We start from the raw sequence: 21,721 nt of genomic DNA, 5'->3' as shown, positions 1-21,721 counted from the left end.
AATAATGTGTGTAGAACACCACATGCGATAGCTGGGAGGAAAGGAACACCAGGAGACAGATTTGTGGTTAAACATGGCCACAACTTTGTTGATTCCAGTATATCAGAATTGAGCATGGCATTGGGCAAGAACTGAGCCATCATCAAGCAGAGCACTTGCTGGCTTATTCCTCTTTGAAGCTCACTTCTGAGGCAACCAGACAGGAGTTGCTAGGTTCTGTGATGTCACAGACTGTCCTTGTGGGCCCTGCCAGCAAGCTGTGTGCATAGCAGCTGGCTACAATGCCTGAAGCCTTAGGGTGCCAGCTGCCTGGAGTGGCAGTTGGGTGTTGTTCATAAGCTAAGCCACCCCGCACCAAAAATATGTAAGTAGAGGTGTATGTTCTATTATTATAATGGAGAAAATAATACATCCTGTCACTCAGACCAATGTTTTGCCTCTTTGAGTAAGTACATAATGTTGTCTTATTAATAGTCCCCCAACCCACCCAACAATAGCATATTTATTGTTCATTATCAGATCCTACAGTTTGATATAACCTGACTTTTTTGCTTTTTTTGCCAGCATATCATATTTTTTTTTAAAGCATGGGGGGCAGCCATATTCAATGCATTCCTTAAATCTTGTCTACTGTTATTACAAATTACTAGTTTAAGGAATGTCAGAAAGACCTTTTAAACAATGTGTGGATTATTGTTTTCGGTTTTTTACTACAATATGTCTTTCTGTGTATTTATTTTGTAAACCGCCCTGTGATCCTCAGATGATGGGGATTATAAAGATGATGATGATGATGATGATACAGTACATCTAACATTTATTTCTTCCTTAAAGAGAACAGAGCAGCATGTTCCTGTTGCTGTTAATCATCATTTTGCCCTGTCAGCCCTTAGAGGCATACTGTGACAGAATGGATTTGAGATGCACCCATGCATGCACACACACACCTCAAGCACACAGAATAAGAACACACACATAGGAGATATGTACATCAAGCCATAAAAGTGACTGAGACTGGTTCTTTTTAAAGGAATCTGCTTCCTGTTAATTTCCATGGCAATCTTACAAAGAAAAATATAATTATCATTTTTATCTGACACAGTCAAAGGGATTAACTTTCCTTTAATTAAGGAAATAAATTTGTAATGTGTTTTCCTGTAAGAGGCAAGCCTTTTTCTTAATGTTAAGGGAATGGGTGCAGACTTTAAGAGTAGTCTGTGGTATCAGCCGTTTATGAGAAAAATAAAATGAAAGGCACCTTATTCAAAAGCTTTGTCCAAATGTTGTTTCTGATTATCAGATAAGAGAGATTTTGCAAAGTTTAAAAGAATCCTGGCTTGATATGTTCCCTTGAACAAACTGACCAGGATTGTCCATTATGGAACTAGTTATGTCAGCAATCTTGAAGCTGACATAAGTAAAACAAAACACTGGGTGTGGTGTGATTGCATTCTGAGCCCCCCCCCTCCACACACACACACACACCCTGCAAGGGTCAATCAGTGAAGTGGAGTAGAAGCAGAAGATGGAGCATGATGGCATGATTATATCATCTCTAATGGGAAAAGGATATTTAGGTCTGCTATTTTCAGCAGGGGTCCCTTTACCTTTTTATTTTCAGCAGCAGCCTGAAAGCATCTTGTTCTGTTCCTGAGGTGTTTGGTTTGCACCTCTTTCCTTTCCATTAACGATTCACCATGGTCATGTTATTACAAGAATTACTTAGCTGGAGTAAGTCCCACTGAAGCTAGATTGCCTTACTTCCAAGTAAACATTATGACTGTGCCGTCAGTCATAGAGCTATAAAACTGGAGTAGACTAGAAAGCTGTCAGGCTGAACTTTTTGTCCCCAAAGTAGAACCCTGCTGCACATCAGTTCTTTGCAGATAAATCCTGACAGCTCTCCATCACAGATAGACAGCAAGAAGGTGGGCCACATCAAGAAACTTGCTTCACAGAATCCAAATGACTCTATAGAATGAGTAATGTTTTAACTTACAAAGCTCAAAGCAGGTAGAACAGCTGGTTTATAGGTCATGTGAAGCAAACTTAATATAGAAGCTGAAGGGTCCTTGTGGGTTGAGAGGTCTTTAGGGATATTGTATCAAATGGTGTACTGTACTGGGCTGCATTGGACAAGGCAGCACTGGACCCTGCTGGTGCCAGTCAGTTTTGTTTTTCTATATTCAACAATGCAGAAATGCAAGGACAGGGGAATACATTGATTTGTATAAAGGAGGGATCTGAAAAAAGAAAATGTCAGATTTTATCTCTCTTATTCTCACTTGGTGGTATTTTGCTACTTAAATAACATTAATTTCAATGGAACTAGCCCAAAGCGATGTAGCACTTAACATGATTGATGACACCAGCTTCTTCTACATGAAACGGAACAATATCCAAGTTAATACAGCATACTTAACATGGGCCATCTAGAATCTCACAAACATTTCACACCTAATATCATAATGCTGGTGAATAAGAATTAATATAAACAAGGCATCCCACACTGTACAAAGGTGCCCTCACATCTGCAGAATTTCAGCTTTTCTCTCTCCAGTACTCATGCAAAAAACAAAACTCTTTCCCTCAAATAACTGGTCGTATTTCAGACTGAAATATTTCCCAAAGATGAAAGTAAAGATGACAGAAATAATAGTTGTTTCTTTTATCTATCATTTGCATTATAACTGAAAGACCAGAAAAGAGCAAAGAGTGAAACAGACTTTTCTTCTTCAGTTAAATTAAGGTAGCAGCCAAATACACTTACTTGGGAGTAAGGCATTGAAGTAAATCAGGCTTAATTATGAGTAAATATGTAAGCTGGTTGAGCATACATATTTACTCAGAATGTTAAAATGTTACCGGGTGTGTGTGTGTGTGTGTGTGTGTGTGTGTGTGTGTGTGTGTGAACACATTACACATTACAGTATTTAACTCAGAAAAAGCAAATATGAGCAGTGAACATGAGAGCAGGTGGGAATGTAACCTTGAATATTCATCTCTCTCTCTCTCTCTCTCTCTCTCTCTCTCTCTCTCTCTCTCTCTCTCTCTCTCCCCATTATCCTTCAAAGCAACCCCAAAAGGTCTCTGCAAATATACCCAACAAACTCTAGAGCAGGCCTGCCTTCTGACCCATCAAGCCAAATGAAGCACACTGCCAATTTTTATGGCCAACATGGAGTTTGATAAAAGCTACCAAGTTATTTACAAAGAAATGGGGGCAGATGATAAAATATGTCTTGTGAGCTTTCTGAATGATGAATTCTACAAGCCTGCTCTATTACTAACTCCACACACCAATGAAAAACTTATATAACAGATTTAAGCCTCCACCCACATCTAATTTCCTGGCTGAGTATGGACAGAAGGATCAAAGAACAGCTATAATTATGACACAGAAAAGGGTGAACGCTTTGGTTTAGTCTACTCATGTATATTACTAAATATTTGCAAACATTTTCTCTCTTTGTGGTACACTATTTATTTTAAACACAACCTTTTAATTCACCTTAATTTCAAAGAAGAGGGAACCATTTCTCCCTTTTCTTTTGCAGTGGTAGTTTTATTGTAAATGTTAAGTTGTGGGCGAACATATCAGACGACACAGCGATTCTTCAAACAGCATTTGTTTATTCAGAAGCCAGAACACAACTGAACTGAAGAGCTCAGTCAGCCTGCTTATATAGAGCTCCAGAACAATGTAACTGTAGCAACTTTCTAAAACTATCCAATCACTGAACGTCACTTTTGATCCTTCATTTGCATAACTATCTACAGTATCCTCCTGCTGGCCCAGGGTGAGAACTTCAGTACATAACAGTGAGCATGTTCAACTAATGATGGGCATTTGGAGGTGGAGTATGCAACACAGGTGAGAATCTGCACAATCTACATTCGCAATCCATTACATAAAAGCTCATTGCTGATTTCTAAATCTTTTAATTTCTTTGCCTCAAACATAAAACAGGAGATAAGATCAGAACTCCAAGATGAAAAGTCTGGAAGATTTTTTACTTTTATGTTGATGCTACTAGCCCAAGACATGAAAACTCTTACGTTTCTTTGGTTGCTAAGCAACTGTGATCCTTTCAGGGAGCTGAAGTAAAACAAATTGGCTGGTGCCAAATGGCCTTTCACCTGCTTCTTTAAAGTAAAATTAAAGTAGGAAACTTACACTGAAAGGAGCCAAAGGTACCAAATCTGATCACAATCTTTAAAAACCAGACCTTAGAAACTTTTATAAATTGGGGAAATATCATGGAGTGCAGAAACTGTTCTTTCTAATCCCCAACTTCATTCTTATCTTCAACAAAATATAAAGGCTGGTAAGTGCTTTCAGTTCTCTGTCTCAGGATTTTTTTAGAACAGCAAAAAAGTAAGGTTTTCCAATGATGCTGGACATAATAATAATGTGTAAGTGTATTTCAAATACATTTTTCATTACTTACAAAAATTGTATAGCCTGCCTTTTTGCTGGTTTGTAAATTAATGAAATTAAGTGACTTAAAACCATCCCTTTCAATGGAACTGCTCTATGATTTACTTGGATATTACCCTTAGGCAACACTGCATGTCTGAATCCTGAGGTGCGGTTCTTTGGGGATAAGCTTTATTGAACTCAATAAGACTTAATTCCGATAAAGATGCATAGGTTTGGTTTTACTATGTGATGTCATTAACTTAACCTGGAGCTGAGTCTTACTTAATCCTAGCAAACAGGTTTTTAAATATTATTTGTTGACAATATTTAACCCTTTTCATCACACAGTTACCCATTGGCATGGAACGACACCAAACATTATTTGATCTGTGTTTCCTTAGTTTCATGTATATTAGGCAAATATTTCGCTTGAGAAGTTATCCTTGGTAAAACTGGTATGGCTGCTTTCCTAGTCATCCTAAGATTCTTTGTCCCGGATATCTTTTTTTTCTTGAAGCATGTCAAGAAAGGTACATGTGGAAGGGATGTTATTTTTGAATACCCAGTTTGAGACATCTCTGCTTTTTCTCTGTGCCATGCTTCCCCTCCAGTGTTTTCGCTTGGACAGTTACCTATGACACTTGGTTGTGTTCTTGAAAAGATGTCAGTTTTAAGTAGCAGCTAGTCTCACACTAGATGACTGTTTCTAAACATACCATTCCTGGACAAATGGTTCTACCTCCACAACATTAGTAGATGATGTGGTGCCAGCTACACTGCTATGTCACAAGTAGGCCACAGAAATGTATGGGCCACAGAAATTGGTATTCCTTATTAACTTCTTGTTGTTTAGTCGTTTAGTCGTGTCCGACTCTTTGTGACCCCATGGACCAGAGCACGCCAGGCACTTCTGTCTTCCACTGCCTCCCGCAGTTTGGTCAGACTCATGCTGGTAGCTTCGAAGACACTATGCAACCATCTCATCCTCTGTCGCCCCCTTCTCCTTGTGCCCTTCATCTTTCCAACATCAGGGTCTTCTCCAGGGAGTCTTCTCTTCTCATGAGGTGGCCAAAATATTGGAGCCTCAGCTTCACGATCTGTCCTTCCAGTGAGCACTCAGGGCTGATTTCCTTCAGAATGGATAGATTTGATCTTCTTGCAGTCCATGGGACTCTCATGAGTCTCCTCCAGCACCATAATTCAAAAGCATCAATTCTTCGGCGATCAGCCTTCTTTATGGTCCAGCTCTCACTTCCATACATCACTACTGGGAAAACCATAGCTTTTACTATACGGACCTTTGTTGGCAAGGTGATGTCTCTACTTATTAAGATGCTGTCTAGGTTTGTGATTGCTTACCTCCCAAGAAGCAGGCATCTCTTAATTTCGCGGCTGCTGTCACCATCTGCAGTGATCATGGAGCCCAAGAAAGTAAAATCTCTCACTGCCTCCATTTCTTCTCCTTCTATTTGCCAGGAGGTGATGGGACCAGTGACCATGATCTTCGTTTTTTTGATGTTGAGCTTCAGACCACATTTAGCGCTCTCCTCTTTTGCCCTCAATAAAAGGTTCTTTAATTCCTCCTCACTTTCTGCCATCAAGGTTGTGTCATCTGCATATCTGAGGTTGTTGATATTTCTTTCCTTATTAACTACACCTATCTAACAGACTGGGGTGGGGGGAATAACTTAAGTTCTACATTACAGAAGCTGATTTATTAGCTCAGTAAAACTGCCCTGAGGTCCAATTGCCTATAAAAGTTTGTCGTGTTCCTGAGCCTCTGTGATTTAGATCCTGTAAGCAATTCAGACAGATGAGATTGCATAACTGAGACACGCATCTTGAGGCAACTTCAGGGTGTTCACTAAAGCAGAAATCAATTAGTATACATTGTAAAATAAGATTCTCCTTAGTTCATTGTTATATAAGAGAAGTTTAATAGTTGACACAGATCACATTTAGCAAAGAAATACATTTCTACTGATGAGGAAATCTGGGCATTGTCAATAATCTGTGTCTCAGAAACAGTGATTTTACTCAAAATAGACTAAATTAGGTTCATTAAGTTTAGTGGGTCTACTCTGAGTAAAACTTAGTTGACTACTAGCACACATAATATTGTGTTAACTTCAACATCTTTGCAATATGCCCATGCTACCAAGTTTAATGTAGGAAAGATTAAACTTGGATGTGTACTGGCTGACCTAAAGGAAGTAAAACATTTTTACCAGATCAGAGTTGGATAAAAAGGAAATATTAAATGGAAATTAAGTTATATAATGTTTAAATAATAATAATATTGTGAACAATATTATTAAGCTGTTTTTTACAGATGTGGGGAACCTTTGGCTCTCAAAATGTTGATGAACCACAACTCCCATCAGCCCCAGCCATCATGGCCAATGGCCAGGAGTAATAGGAGTGGTAGTTCAGCAGTATCTGGCCAGCCACAAGTTCCTCATACCTGTGCTCAGAGGTCTACACTGTTGTCTTGTAGCCTTCCACTTCTGCCTTGGGACTCACCTTCAGCCTAACTTTCCTAACCTCAGCATTGTTGTGAGAATAAAATAGGGAGGAGGAGGAAAACTATGAACAGCAGCTTGAGCTCATTGGAGGAAAGTGCATAGGAGATTTGGAAAGTCTGTACTAATTTGAGAAATGTGTTCCTTTCAGTGCTAAATAAAAATAATAAATTTCAAGCCGAATCACCAATAGAATAAAAACACTTAAATAGACAAATGAGCTTTGGGACTGTGCAGTAAGTGAACAAATACACACAAACACTAATTTCTTAAACTGGCTAAATTTTATGTTACAGCAGTGCATACTATAATGCAGGAAAAGCCCTAGATTGAAAAGAAACAAAATAAATATATCAGCAAAATTAGAAAGCACCACATGGGGTGCAATTAAGCATTTCAACTGAAACTAGGAGATAGAAGAAAGTTTCTGTGTTGCCCAAGAGACCTAGAACAGTGACATTACTTTTGTTGAAGGAGTGAACCATAAAGTTGTGGGGGTGAATGACTTACTACACTGCAAGTTTAGTATAAGACAGCTGGAGAAAGAAATTATTACAGCAGATTTCTGTGGTGTTGTCAATTATTGCTTTATTAGACCATTAATGTTTGAAATCACCTCACTTTCTGACTTTAATGTTTGCAACTTTAATTAGTTAACAGTTGCAGAAGCCTTAAGAAACCATTAGTGTTAAATCCTGGATAACCCCTGATGTGCAGCTGTTCAGTCAAATAAGATGGCAAAGTTCCTCCACCAACTTTTCAGAACAGAATGAAAGCAACTGCAGATTGTTGCTGGCTACAGTATGAAAAACAATGGGCCTGGATACATATTTCTAGTTATTGGACCAAATTCATGTGGCGCCTGGAGTTATATAGGGCTCCTGTTGCCTTGGCTCAGCACACATATATTACCTGGTTTCATAGACAGACATGTCTTCACTAACACATATCCTGGTACTATGCCCATTTACTCAGATGTCTCACTGAGATCAATAGTAAGAACCTGCATAGAACTGCAGGCCACATTTTCTATAATATTGAATAGTATGGTGAATACAGCATGTGGTAGTTTTTAAAAGTAACATATTAGAAAACCAATGCTGGAGGCTAAAGCTACAAAAATGCAATGTAGTGGAACCAATATATGGCAGGGAAAATGAGATATGTTGACAGATGAAATTGTCAGATTTAGAGAAGCTGATATGGGGAATGCTGAAATGTCCACTGTTGGGCTAATGGTCCAACTGAAACTAACAAATTTAAGGAACATAATAAGCTTCCTTATACTAGGTCAGACTATTTGTTCATCTAGCCCTGTTGTCTCAAGCTGTAAAATGCAATGTTTGCACAATTTCCTCCCTAAATTAGGAAGACAAGCAAAGAGCAATCCAGATTCTACTTACCTTCTGCAGAACTATAAAAACAGACAACCCACAAGGTCAGTCCTAAACCTAAACATCTACTCCAGGAATGAAGAACTTGAGGCTTCTAGAATTTGAGACCTTCTACCCTTGCTCTAATCTAAGCAGGAAAGTGGCAGCATCCCCCACCTAAATAAAACATTAGCTCCATAAGCATTTTTTTCCTTAAAAGGATAAGGCAGATATCCTATACTAATTGGTAATAATTGGTATCTTATCTAAATTGCAAGAAAAATTACTGCACAATTATTCAGTTTTCAGCTCTGAAAACACTAATTTTGATAGTGAACTCCGTCTGGCAACTACACTTTGACATGTTTTATGGAATGGATTCAATCAAGAATAACTATCACGCAATGGCATATAGGTCCTACTGGGGATGACCTCAAAGGCCGTAATATATTGGGACTTAAAAATAATAGAAATGCAGAAGTCTTGTGCAAGGCTTCTTTATTGGAATGTCAATATTTTATTGATGCTGTGTGAGTAGGGAGCGATATGTAAATACCCTGTTAATGGTTATGACTGGCATCATGTGCTCTTGCACACGTCTAGTGATTATTATTAGTTTTGTTTTAAAGGTACACATGCACAGGTACAGAAATATGAGGAAGGGTAGTGGACGGCAGGGAGAAAGTGATTAAGTGGAAGGACAAAAAACACAGCATGAATACATTCTGTCATTTTCCATCCACTGGTACAGACAGCAAATAAGTATAAGTGAAAATACAGAATGTCAAAGCTAACATGTCTATTTTGCAGTAATAAAAACTGGAACTGAAGAACCTATTTGTGATATAAAACCTCCATCTGGAAGCATCTGTAGTTCAACAAGACCACAGGTTTCCCAGTCTAATCTAACACCAGTTCTTTATTATAGGCCATAGATCATGATATACATGGTAAGAAAGCTTCCCTGGCTTCTAAAAGGGGGAAAAATCAATACGATGTGTTTTCTCTAAAATATATTTATATTCAGCAACATCCTCTTCTGACAGCCACTTGCTGGCCCAAGCTATCTCAACAAATAGAAGATGCTTATTTCAGTCATCTGAGGGTTTTCCCATGGACAGTTTGTGAAAATACTTTCCATGCAGATAATAATGACAAGTGAAATTGGGCTGCCTAATTCAGTGTAATTGCTGCCCTTCTCTGCCTTCATCACAGCCTGCATGGCAACAGGGCGCTACATAATCATACAGTAGGCTAGGACTTAAACCATGTCCCTAATGAGGAAAAAAAGAAATTATGAAAATGTTTATGGCATCAGGGACAATTAGTGCATCATTATATAGCACAATGGAAAACAGCATGTCATTTTCTTTCCAAAACAGGAATAACGATGTATGCCAGTGCTGACTGCTCTGTCACTGATTTGGATCACATACTGACGAATAATAGCCCATATGGCTTATGAATAGAATAAATGGCTGTGAGTGCCTGCAAGGCTATGGTGGAATGGTTGGCATGCTAGACAGAAAATAATAAAAAAAACCTGACTCTGCAGGCAAATCAGTCTTTGTATATATTGAAATTTCTGCTGATTTTCATCACCCTTTTTTTTTAAAAAAAAAAGTTTCACTTTAAATGAATAGGATAACTAGTTACAATCAGGTTTATGGTGAAAATAATTTAAGCTAGTGTCGTTTCCAAGGATTTCAAATAGAGTCAGTTGTGGCTGTCCCAACTGAATGACCATTCACATTCAAACCGTTTTTAATTATGATGTTAATGAAACATGATTTGTATTCCATCGAAGCAGAGTGAATCAAAGCACCTACGATTGGCCATCATGTTATGATTGTGCAGACTGAATAGTCTTCCATCTCACGTTTTAATTATTTAGAAATAATGTTGTACATACATTAAACTACTTGCTTCAGCCTAAGGAGGGAAGGGTCGTTGCTCAGGAGCTGAGCTGCTGCTTGCATGCAAAAGATCTCAGGTATTCAATCCCCATCATCCTCAGATAGGGTTGGGAATGTTACCTGCATGAAACCCTGAAGAGCTGCTACCAGTCAGGACTCCTCCAAATGACCTGTTTATTGAGCATTTATCCAGATTTGCTTGCACAAAGTTTACATGCCCAGTCTTTATTGAGCATTCATTCATAGCTGTCAACTTTTCCCTTTTCTTGCGAGGAATCCTATTCGGAATAAGGGAATTTCCCTTTAAAAAAGGGAAACGGTGACAGCTATGCATTCATTCTGATTTCCTTTTGTAGTGTTTGTACATTTTCTTTTACATCCGTTCATTCCACACTTTTCAGTGCATTTCCTTGTCATTCTCCTAATCACAAAAAGGCCATGTTCTTAAAAAATGGATTTCTTGTGCTACGGTGCTGGGTTACTTTACATGCAGGGTCTTCAGCACTGCCGAGGAGATCTGGAAACCTCATAGAAAGGCTCCCATTGCTACAATCAATGCCAGACACAGGAAGAGTAAAGACAATGGGACAAGATTTAACCGTTCAAGACTGGCAGAGGAAAAATGTCCATGGAATCCAAGCCATGCCTGGAAATGGAAAACTTCAATGGGACTTGCTGCCATTGCCAATCAGCTGATTGGCAGTAACAATGAGCCCTTTTGAAGGCACACTCTCATCAGCTGATTGGCACTGACAGTATCAAAGAGGCTTATTCTCATCACCATCCAGTGAGCACCATCAGCTGCACTAGGGGACTCCCTAGTGAAGCCAAGCCCAGTGGAGCTTTTTTTAGTGAACTCTGCTTGCTAAGGAACATTTTAAGCTGCCAATTGTTCTTTTGCAAACATCTGTTTACCTACCATGCACCTGACATCACATGTGGGCATGACTGGTGTGAAACAGCCTCATGGGCCAAATTAGGACCACTGCTGTGCCTATTAGGTCCATGAGTCAGAGATTCTGCTGTCCTAAAGCTACTTTAATAAGAATTTAAACCAACAGGGCTTACTTGGAGCTGTCCAGAGTGTAGTTGTTGTTTTTCTTCTTCTTCTTCTTCTTCTTCTTCTTCTTCTTCTTCTTCTTCTTCTTCTTCTTCCTCTTCCTCTTCCTCTTCCTCTTCCTCTTCCTCTTCTTCTTCTATCCTGGATCTGTCCTTGACTTCTATATTTGACTTTCCTTGACTAGATTTTACATGCTTGAGCTGACCTTGCCACAAATCTCAAGGAACCAGCCATGCAGCAGGAGATCTCACAGGCGATCAGCACTCAAACCAGTGGACAGCTATTAGGTAAGGATGGAGCAGTGGTGCTTGAATTCTGCATTTTATGAGAAATGAGCACTGCAGCATCACTGCCTCTTTCAGTTGTTCCTGCACTATTATGCAACCACCATTAACTACAGTGATTATTATCCATGAGAATATGAATAGTTCAAAGGAGGTGTGCATAGGGTGTATGGGGATGGATATTACCTCTGGTGGGGGACACATCATGCTCCTTCTGGGGTAGTTTGTCCACCTTTGGTCCCACCCTGCACTCAGCTCTCACCTGTGGCTCCTAGAAGCTGTCAGCATGCAACAGCTGCCACACCCTGAGATGGCTTCAGTCAGCTGGTAAACCAGATGAGGATAGCCAGTGAATCTCAAACCTCTGTGAGTTAAGGACTTCCCCTGCATGCAAAGACAGGCTCCGATGGATTCAATAGATGAGACCAACAGTTGGTCCAAATGTCAAGAAGGCAGTAACTGCATGTGCTGTAGAGGAAAGTGAGGGGAAGATGGGGCTCATCAACCTGGGAAGGTAGCTCATCAGATCCTAAACTTCTGCTGCCATGCAGGATATCTTCAGAAGAAGAAAAGGCTAAAGAGTAAACCCTACACAAATTTGAGTGCAAAGAGTAAACCCTACACAAATTTGAGTGCAAAGAGTAAACCCTACACAAATTTGAGTGCAAAGAGTAAACCCTACACAAATTTGAGTGCCTAAGAAGGTTGAATGGCATCTAGTATGCCTCCTTCTGGCAGCTCCTGCAGCACAGCTGATTCCAAACAAATTGTTCTGCTTCCCTGTGACCCACACCAGCAAGGCTGATAAGCTCTTGTCATCTGGGCAGCCCAGGACCTCCATGGTCCTTGCACCCCAGAGAGGTCACTTCACTGCTGCTAACACAGTGGTTTGACTTCACCCCCAGAGGCACACTCCATTGTCTCTTGAGACAGACAGGTGTCAACAGGAGTTCAAAGGAAATCAATGCATTAGTAGGGCATGTCGTTTTAGGGGCTGTAATTAATTTTTGTAAATTTCTTCAGTGAGGGGCCTTAAAAATATGTTTTTGGGTATGAAGAATTCAAATCTGCTATTATTTTTGTGATTGCACAACATTTAGCTTGGTAAGTCTACATTTGACAAAGAAGCACAAAGACAAAGAATTTTAATTTTAACCTTCTGAAAATGTCAAGTAATGCTGAACAACAACAAAACTGCAACTCCTTGGCAATCATTTCAAATTACTTCTGTGCAGTTTTACACACATTTTACTTACCAAGGAAAACAAAATTATATTAATTGAACCAAAATATCTTTTGAATTCTCAAGTCACGTGACAACTTTTTAGCATCCCTTATTGTTGGAACTGGAAAGCTGAAAAATTCAATACACCTTAATGCACTAGGAAAAGCCTGACTATAATGGTACGCAAAAGCTGTATAGAGAACTCGAACTGCCAGATAAAATGGTACATTTCAGTTATCTGATGTGCTACTTTCAACTTCCAGATGTACTGAAGAGAACTCCTTGCTACTTAATGCTGACCAAAAATACATTCTGTCTCTTCTCAAAGGACTTGTAATTTTGTGCCAATAATTACACAGCCCGTTGCCCTCTCAGACAGCAGTAAAAGTGGCTTTCATCTTCTGTCTCTTGTTTTAAGGATAGCCAGAGTCAACTTTCCACAAAACAAACATCTGTGCTCTTGATACGTTTATGTGCGCATTGATGTCAGCAGATATGTGACAGTTATTTCACGCAGCAATTTCACGAGATAATTTCAGCTATAACACAAATAAAAGTGGCTCTGAGGCTCTAATTTTAGCATGAAATATCTTGAGGGGAAAACAAACAGATGCTTAAGCCCACCGTTCCTCCTTCAGGCCTAGGATATGAGTTTTAGTTTTACGACAAAAATAGATTTAAATTTTTATCTGTGGCTGCTGTCACATATTACCCCAAAGGAAACTCGATAAATATTGACTCATCATTCAATGAGGTAAGCTAAGATTGTATTATTATTTTTTTGTCTCATCTTGTGAGACAAGCTTCAGTGTTTTTATTAATATTCTATATCACTCTGGCACATTTATTCACTTGATACCAAGGTTTTTCAATATGCATTACTTGAATGGCCACAGAATAAAAATTTAAGCTGTTTTGATAAGCAATTATTGTTCACTGAGAAGTAGCATTTATTAATAGAATTTAATTTATTTTTCAAAATTATGAAACTTAATGAAATTGGGTTGTGTGGAAGGGGTGGGAGGGTTGCTGAAAGCAATGGCCCATTAACACAAAACAGCTTCTCAAAGGCTTGCTACCCAAATGTTTCTAGAGATCGGTTTAAAACAGAAAGCATAATTCTTTAGCTTTGATATAGAAGTCACCGTGTGCAGGAGGATGCTGTGTATAAAAATATCCTAGTGCTCAGCACCAAAATAGATGGATAAACAAAACGGGAAAAGGAGAGTCTGATTCAGGTGCCTCATCGGCTATATATGCAGGCCTAATCCAGCATGACAAACTGCCTTTGCAAGGTCCACTGTAATGTTTAATCTGCAAAATTTTGGCTGCCCTAGTCCTGCCACAAACTTTACTTCGGTCTTTTGCTGTTTTGGGAGCCAGTGTTTAAACGTGAAGATATAATGGTGGAGGAAGGTATGGAGCAGGAACAAAGTAGTGTATGGTTGACTATAGCTGAGATAGTCTATAGCTGAGATAGACTATAGCTGAGATAATTATCTCTTACACATTTATAGATCCAGCATTTTTCAGCTGCTTCGTTTATTCAAGTAGGACACAAAAGACTTCTGGGATTCCTTCCTACAATAAGGATCCTACAAGCCCTCCTTACTATAAGAAGCATCCAAAACTCTGTCTGGAGTATTTTGCTTGTCTGCTGATTAAATATGTCTGGTTATCAAAATAAATATTCCTTGCTTAACTGGTTGTGCGACCACAGGTGGGCAGTAATAATCCTTTGACCATGTTGGGATTGGTGAAGGCTGTTTCTGATCATCATAGGGCAGGAGTGGGCAGACTTCAGACTTTCAGATCTACTTTGTTTTCTCCTAGAATCTCAAGATATGTCATCCAGAGCCAGGTGCAAAAGGTATACAATTAATTAATTTAATTTTACTTAATATTTTTTTTTAAAAAAGGGTAGCTCTGGGAACATTCTGAGCCTAGAAATTTGTTTTCAGTGCCAGGAACCAAACTGAGTTTAGTTCCTTTCAGAAATCCTTTCCTGATTATATTTCTTCATTTCAGCGGCCTAATTTAGGGAGAATTGGAAGTCGTGTCACTGCTATCAGAAACACTTGCAGGTCCACTGCAAATCACCCAGACATCAACAATAGATCCCAATCTACCTTCTGCATATCCACCATAAAGAACCTAAAGAAGTCAGGTGGATTCCTTATTGAGAATAGGCACATTTCATAAATCTTTCATAAATTTCTGGATGACCTGTTTATAAATAAATTAAATAAAATCCAGAACTAAATCTTACTTCGTTTTCTAAAAAAGAAGAGATTTTGCTCTGGTTTGTATAATCTATTTTGTGTTTTAAGAGTTGATAATGAAATACTGGCTAGTCCATCTTTTCAGATCAAAAGGTTCTGGCCCTTGGCACCAAGTGTCACTAAGGAATAAGAAAGGATAGTTTGAGGAACTGGAAGACATCAAGATGAGCCAGCTGTCCACTCTAACTATCATGGAATTCTGCAATAATTTTGGCAGTTTTTAATGTAGGGAGTTTTTTAACGAAGGATGACCAATTGTGGTGGAATCAGTATTTTTGTTTTTAGCTTACATTTATGAAAGTGGAGTCTGATACATACTGCATATTATCTAGATCTTGGACTTAGTCATAACAAGAATATAAAACCATCTGGATGTTTTGTCAACATAATCCTTTTTGCTGGTGAATATGGGTAGTCACACTTGCAGAAGATTTCTGCCTGCGACAGAAATTCCCTGTTTCTCTCCTTGCTTTGATATAGATGTTGGAAGAGTTTTTTTGTGAGAATATTCCTTGCAATCTGTGCTTGAAATAGCAATGTAAAATATAATATAGTCATACCTCCAAATCTTGCTGCCTCAAAGAAATGAATATGTATTCATACACCTACAGCCTAAGTTGTCAGTTGACTTGTTATTAATGGAACATAATGTGTGCCAGATTCTTTGGTTGGTTGTGGTGCCTATAGATGTCCCGTGAGGAAGCATATTTCTAGCCAAAGGTCCAATTGCTAATACTGTACTCTCATAGTGAATAAACAGGCAGAAGAGTCATCTAAAAGGCTAACCTCAAATCTCCCAACACCAAGAACACACTTTCTGTATCCAGTTCCTTATGTCTCAGTTTAAAGCCACCCTTTCCTCAGTCATTTTGTGATGTAACTATAAAATCAGCATTGGCCAGAATTTTTAATTACAGTTACAAATGCATTTCACTTCTGCACATACAAAATTAGATACACGTGTTTTCACAGAAATATGCATGCAAGCATGTTTGCACACACACTTTGGGGAGGCATCTGTATGAAAATGGCATATACAGAGGTGTCCCTGGGTTAGTAACATGCAAGATTTCACAATTATTGATGCAGGGGGTTTCTGTCCAAGGGAATATTTTAAAATTTGCAGAAAGGGAGTCATTTCCCATCCCACCAATGACATATTCCCCTGAAGGAAGTCCCATGCATACCTGAATGACCTCTTATTGTGCACAAGAAATGGCTGTGCACTCACAAAGTCCTGTCTCCATAGCCTGCAATGAGAAACTGTGTATAAAAGGAGGTAGAGATCCTCTTGGTCCCAGAATGTCTTGCCCGTATCTGTATTAGATTTGTGGAGCCCCTTCCTCTTTTTCTTATATGTTTCATACAGTTACAGAACAATAGATATTTTTAAGTACTACAAGGAAATGATGTACTGTATATGGCCTCCAGAAGTCTGTTATCTCTGATGCTTTGTCTTCACATAAAATCTGCTGGTACCTGAGCCCGTAATGCAGCTCCCACTGGTCATTTGGAAAAGTAGTTGCTCCAAAAGAACACAATTTCTCCCTTCTGCTGGCTGCTCTGAACTCTGCTGCCTAAGGTTCACCAACCCCTTGACATGCCTGCAACACAGAGCTTTTCCCCCTCAGCATTTCCTATTACAAAAGGTCAGAGCGTACTCCAAACCACCATCAAAACTCACAGGCATACAATTTTAAATTTAGATGGTAAATCCTTTTTTCTGAATCCTTACTGTATGTTTAATGGATAAGCAAAAGCAGTAGAATAATGAAAAGAGAAATGTGAGTGAAATAGGGAGAAAATTCTGTCACTAAATGCCTGAACGTATTTACATCGAGGGGAAAAGCTTTTCTTATAACACTCAATATTCACTCATCCACGCTGCCATCTAGAGTCCATTATCACAACGTAAACAAAGGAATGAAATCAGAAGAATAAAATAATTTTTGCACTGAGCTGAGCTGAAGATATAAATCTCCATATTTCAGATGAATTCTAAATGCAAGACAATAAACTTAGCCATGGGATCTAGTGGAGGAAAACAGAAATGTGTCAGGGGTTTTAAAATTACTGTTTGATGATAAAGAGATTGCCAAAATATGCTCTGTGTTATTCAGTTGATAGGTTTCCAGAATAACAGTAATCCACGGGTAGCTACTGATAGCTGCCCTTATTTTTGGAAGGAGGGATGTTGGCTAGCTCCCAGCAAAATCTTGAGGAAATTATGCTTAAGCATTTCCTTCACAGCAAAACACTACAAATGCAAAAGAATAAGGAACCACATGTGGTAACCTACTTAGATATCCAAAAGGCAGCTTGGAAAATGAGCTACCCTGCCACTCTATAGAAATTGCTAACAGTGGCAACCCAATTTCCCAGCTGACCCGAAGGAGATGGCAGCATTCATTACAAACCCTCTATTCAGAGCTTGGGCTCTCATGCCGAGTGTAATTTGTTTAGGGATGAGCTGTGAACTCTCAATTTGCACAACAGGATATGGTTTGATTAAATGTGTCTGGATGCATCTGTAATGGAATTATAGATTTCAATTAGGGGCAGGCAACAACCATAGCAAGGCAACACTTTCTAATGCTTGTTTCAGAAGTCTGGGTCAAGGGCAAGAAATGTTAACATGTTGGCAAAAATGTGTGTCCCCACACCTCTTGACTCCCTTCTTTGTTATCCCTCCCTTTGTTTATCAGTGCTTCCTCTTCATTTTTCCTAATTTCACTTTTTAAAGTTAAGTTTCTGGGATCAGAAGTTTGAAAAGAGATGTTAGGTATTTCTTTACAAGACCATGCTTCCTACAATATATATGCCAGTGCAGTGCATAGTAACAGTGTATAATAAAATACAAATACTTAATTGAAATACCACAAAAAGCACAATCAAAACACTTTCCAAATGCCTTAACCTGCACACATCTGACTAAAATTTTTGCAAATAACTCACCTCACCTTCAGTTTTCAACCCAAGGCTTCAAAGAGCTTCATTCTACTGCATCAAATTGGGTAGATATATACATAGAAGGTGAGAAAGGGAAATAAAACACTTGGGATTCTTAATAATCCAGTGCAATTTGATACATTAAGCTTGCATCAAACAGGGTAAGCAGTTTAGGGATTGTGTTACAAAATGATACATGCAATTACTCGGTTAGGCCTCATGGATAGGCCACAACCTTTTGGCTCTTGAGACAGAAAATATGTTACCAAGTATCATCTGGCACTCTGCAACTTCCCAAAATGATGAAATTCCCTTAGCTTCACTTGATAGCAGAATGTGCGGTTTGTGTGTACTTGTTGCAAGGAAGCAAACCTTTGCATTGACTGGCTGCCCTTGTAGAAAAGATTGCTTGTACACATGTGTCAGTGAAGTGTGAGAACTTCAGGTATACGCTAATACCTAATCATGTACCTGACCCTTTGCCAGCTGCCAATGAAGACCCTAAATCCTGGCAAGAATAAGAGGCTTCTTCCAATTGGCACTACCCCACCAGTGACTTAGCCAATAGCCACGTGCCTTTTCTAGGGTTAACAACCTTCCTTTTCTGTAACAACAAGCCAGGATTCTCTGAAAGTGAAACTACATGCTGCCAACTTCCTTCCCCAGCTGTACAGTAAAAGGAGGGTGAAGGGGTGGCATGTGAGCCCAATACCTTCCCCTGGTTCCTTCTTGCTTTTTCACAAAGTGCTATACTGCATTTGAGTGTTTTAGGTGAAGCAGGTCACCTTCTTGTGATAAGAGACTGCTAGAAAGAACATCCTTAAAGGAAGTGGTATGGGATAAATGCTTTTTGAGCAAGCCTGGCTCCAGTGGCTGGTGAGATTAGGCATTTGCCAGGACCCCAATGTTGGGAAAGGTTTCATCGTCCATTCCAACGGCTCTACCATTTTCCCTTTGCATGAATCACTCAAGGATGTCAGAGGTGCAATGGGATAATTCTTAGTTGGAACACCACCACCTCTTATAGGTTAAGGGAGAGGGGTCCTCAGAGCCAGCACTACTTTTGAGTAATGAAATTCATCTTGCCTAAGTTTTCGCAACATCTTGGAGCCAGCAATTGCTTTGAGAAATGAATAAAAGATCAAATAAAACATTCCAGGTTCCATCAAAGCCTTATTATAGAGAATGAGTTTGGTGCCAACAGCAACAAACTGCCATTGTCTCCAGACTGTAAACCCGTGAGAATCTGTGACACCATCAAATTAATCCTATTAATTAGCAGGCCTTTCCCTGAGCAATTGTATTTGCAATATATGCCATAATTGGCCTGGCCATAATGGAAAGAAAAGAGAGCATCAATTGGCATTTGTGTGAGGAGATGAGGGCAGAGAGTGAAACCAAGATTAGAGGTAAAACAAGAGATTCACTATGAAAGGATGGTACAAAAAAAGGGCAAGACATAGAAAACTCTTGGTATTTTGTTATAACATGTTTAAAATAAATGTCAAGTTCTTTACATTCCTGCTCTCAAACTTCACATCAGCTTTTTGCTATTTACAAATAAAGTCTCCAAACAGAAGGAACTGATGGGAATGTAGAAAGTCCTGTACAGTGGTACCTCGGGTTACATACACTTCAGGTTACATATGCTTCAGGTTAGACTCCGCTAACCCAGAAATAGTACCTCAGGTTAAGAACTTTGCTTCAGGATGTGAACAGAAATTGTGCTCTGGCGGCGCGGGAGGCCCCATTAGCTAAAGTGGTGCTTCAGGTTAAGAACAGTTTCAGGTTAAGAACGGACCTCCGGAACGAATTAAGTACTTAACCTGAGGTATACACCTTTGAAGTTAACTTGTATGGCAATTATCCTCCCTTGGGCTCTATTCTCCCCCCATTTTCTACTAACAATTTTATTTGGGCCCTTTCATATAGACTAGATCTAAACAGCTTGTTATGAGCCTGGACAAAAAGATGTTTGTTAACTGTCTGCAGTTGTGGAACATTGCCATTGGGCATTGCTCTGGGTAAAACAACAGTCTTGGCATGCTAAGAAGTGAATATTATGTATAAACAGAGCTGGTGCACATAGTGGCTAAGAGTTGCTCTGAGCCAATGAATCCGATTCAAGTCTTGCCTCGGTCATGGCTGGATGGCTTTATGGAAGCCACTCTTATGTAAAGCTGTAATGGCTGGGAGTGGGGGGAAAGAAGCCACCTAGTGGTAGGCACTGCTGGTGCGCTCTTATTGCAATAAATCAAAGATGCATCACTGTTAGGGAGTATAATTTGCATGTAGGGTGGAGCTACAACATATGCTTACCTGTAACTGTTGCAAAAGGTTACTCAAGAAAAAGTGCTTGAGGGTACCTCCAGACTGTCACAATCTAATGCAAATTTAAATTTAAAGGTAAATGGACCCCTGACCATTAGGTCCAGTCGCGGACGACTCTGGGGTTGCGGCACTCATCTCGCTTTACTGGCTGAGAGAGCCGGCATACAGCTTCTGGGTCATGTTGCCAGCATGACTAAGCCGCTTCTGGCGAACCAGAGCAGCACACGGAAACGCCGTTTACCTTCCCGCAGGAGCGGTACCTATTTATCTACTTGCACTTGACATGCTTTCGAACTGCTAGGTTGGCAGGAGCAGGGACCGAGCAACAGGAGCTCACCCCGTCGTGGGGATTCAAACCACCGACTTTCTGATCGGCAAGCCCTAAGCTCTGTGGTTTAACCCACAGTGCCACCCACGTCCCTCCTAATGCAAATTTAGACTTGCACAATTAAAAAGTGCTCTGTTGCATCAGTGCAACAAATCTACTTTAAAATGTTGTTGTTGTTTTGCAGTTAAGAAAGTGATGGAGAAATTCATTGGAAAGTGTGGGATGGCATAGTCTAATGTCCACTTAAGCTTTGTGGAAGCAAATCAGGATGAATGCTCAATAAATAGGTAGACCAGGGAAGCTCTTGGGTATTAGTGCCTCCTATTCTTCAGCCACCCTCCATAAATTTCAAAAGTAAGAGCCTGCTTCACCCTGAGCACAAGGCATAGAGGGTGCAGCTTCAATCAGAAAGGGGTAGGGGTTGCCTTACATCTGGAATTTCCCAGACATAGCCGGGATTTGGTTGTCAGGAAAATCCAGACGTATGACAGCCCATGTCGGAAGTGTAGATTTTGGCGAGTTCAATTAAAAACAGCTCAGAAACTCCTAGAAAGGGGAGACCAAGACTGGAAAATGTGCTCTTCCTTTGTGGAGCAAATATTGAAGAAGCAGGGGAGGGCAGATTTTCAAACTCAAGTCTTCCAAACTGGAGCTTCAGTTTTTTCCTGGATCGGGGCTTGAGCCAGAATCGAACACAAAAGATAAGTAACTCTTCAACACTGAACCCATGGATTACAGTGATCCTGAATGCTGACCCATGCATTATGCTTATATGGTCATGATTATTACAATTTATTATGCATCCTTTACCCCCAAGGTCCTGGATGGGGGTGTTACAACAATTAAACCCCAACATTAAATATTACTTAGCATTGTTGCTTAATTTGCAATATGGTTATGATAATATAGTCTGTGTTACAGGGTTGTATGAGCAGGAGCGCTTTCAGAAAGCACAATGTTATGATGGTGATGTCTTGTTGTTGTTGTTTTAAAAAGATTTTTTATTGGATTTTCAATTGCATAGATAA

At 39.6% G+C, this 21,721-nt stretch overlaps 1 long non-coding RNA gene across 2 annotated transcripts; it reads left to right on the top strand.

The window, feature by feature from the left end:
• The first annotated feature begins 262 nt into the window (after nucleotides 1–262).
• On the top strand, nucleotides 263–14,990 carry LOC309366585. 2 transcript variants are annotated; one of them, XR_014166803.1, is made up of 4 exons: nucleotides 263–364; nucleotides 11,479–11,581; nucleotides 14,637–14,673; nucleotides 14,832–14,990. It is a non-coding gene; the product is annotated as an uncharacterized lncRNA (long non-coding RNA). The 2 variants fall into 2 exon arrangements; XR_014166804.1 differs by lacking the exons at nucleotides 14,637–14,673; nucleotides 14,832–14,990 and adding an exon at nucleotides 14,321–14,518.
• The last annotated feature ends 6,731 nt before the right edge of the window (nucleotides 14,991–21,721 follow it).

The sequence above is a fragment of the Podarcis melisellensis genome (genome assembly GCF_964234715.1).
Source record: "Podarcis melisellensis genome assembly, chromosome: 3".
NCBI lineage: Eukaryota > Metazoa > Chordata > Lepidosauria > Squamata > Lacertidae > Podarcis > Podarcis melisellensis.
This window is presented reverse-complemented; position numbering and strand designations above follow the sequence as displayed.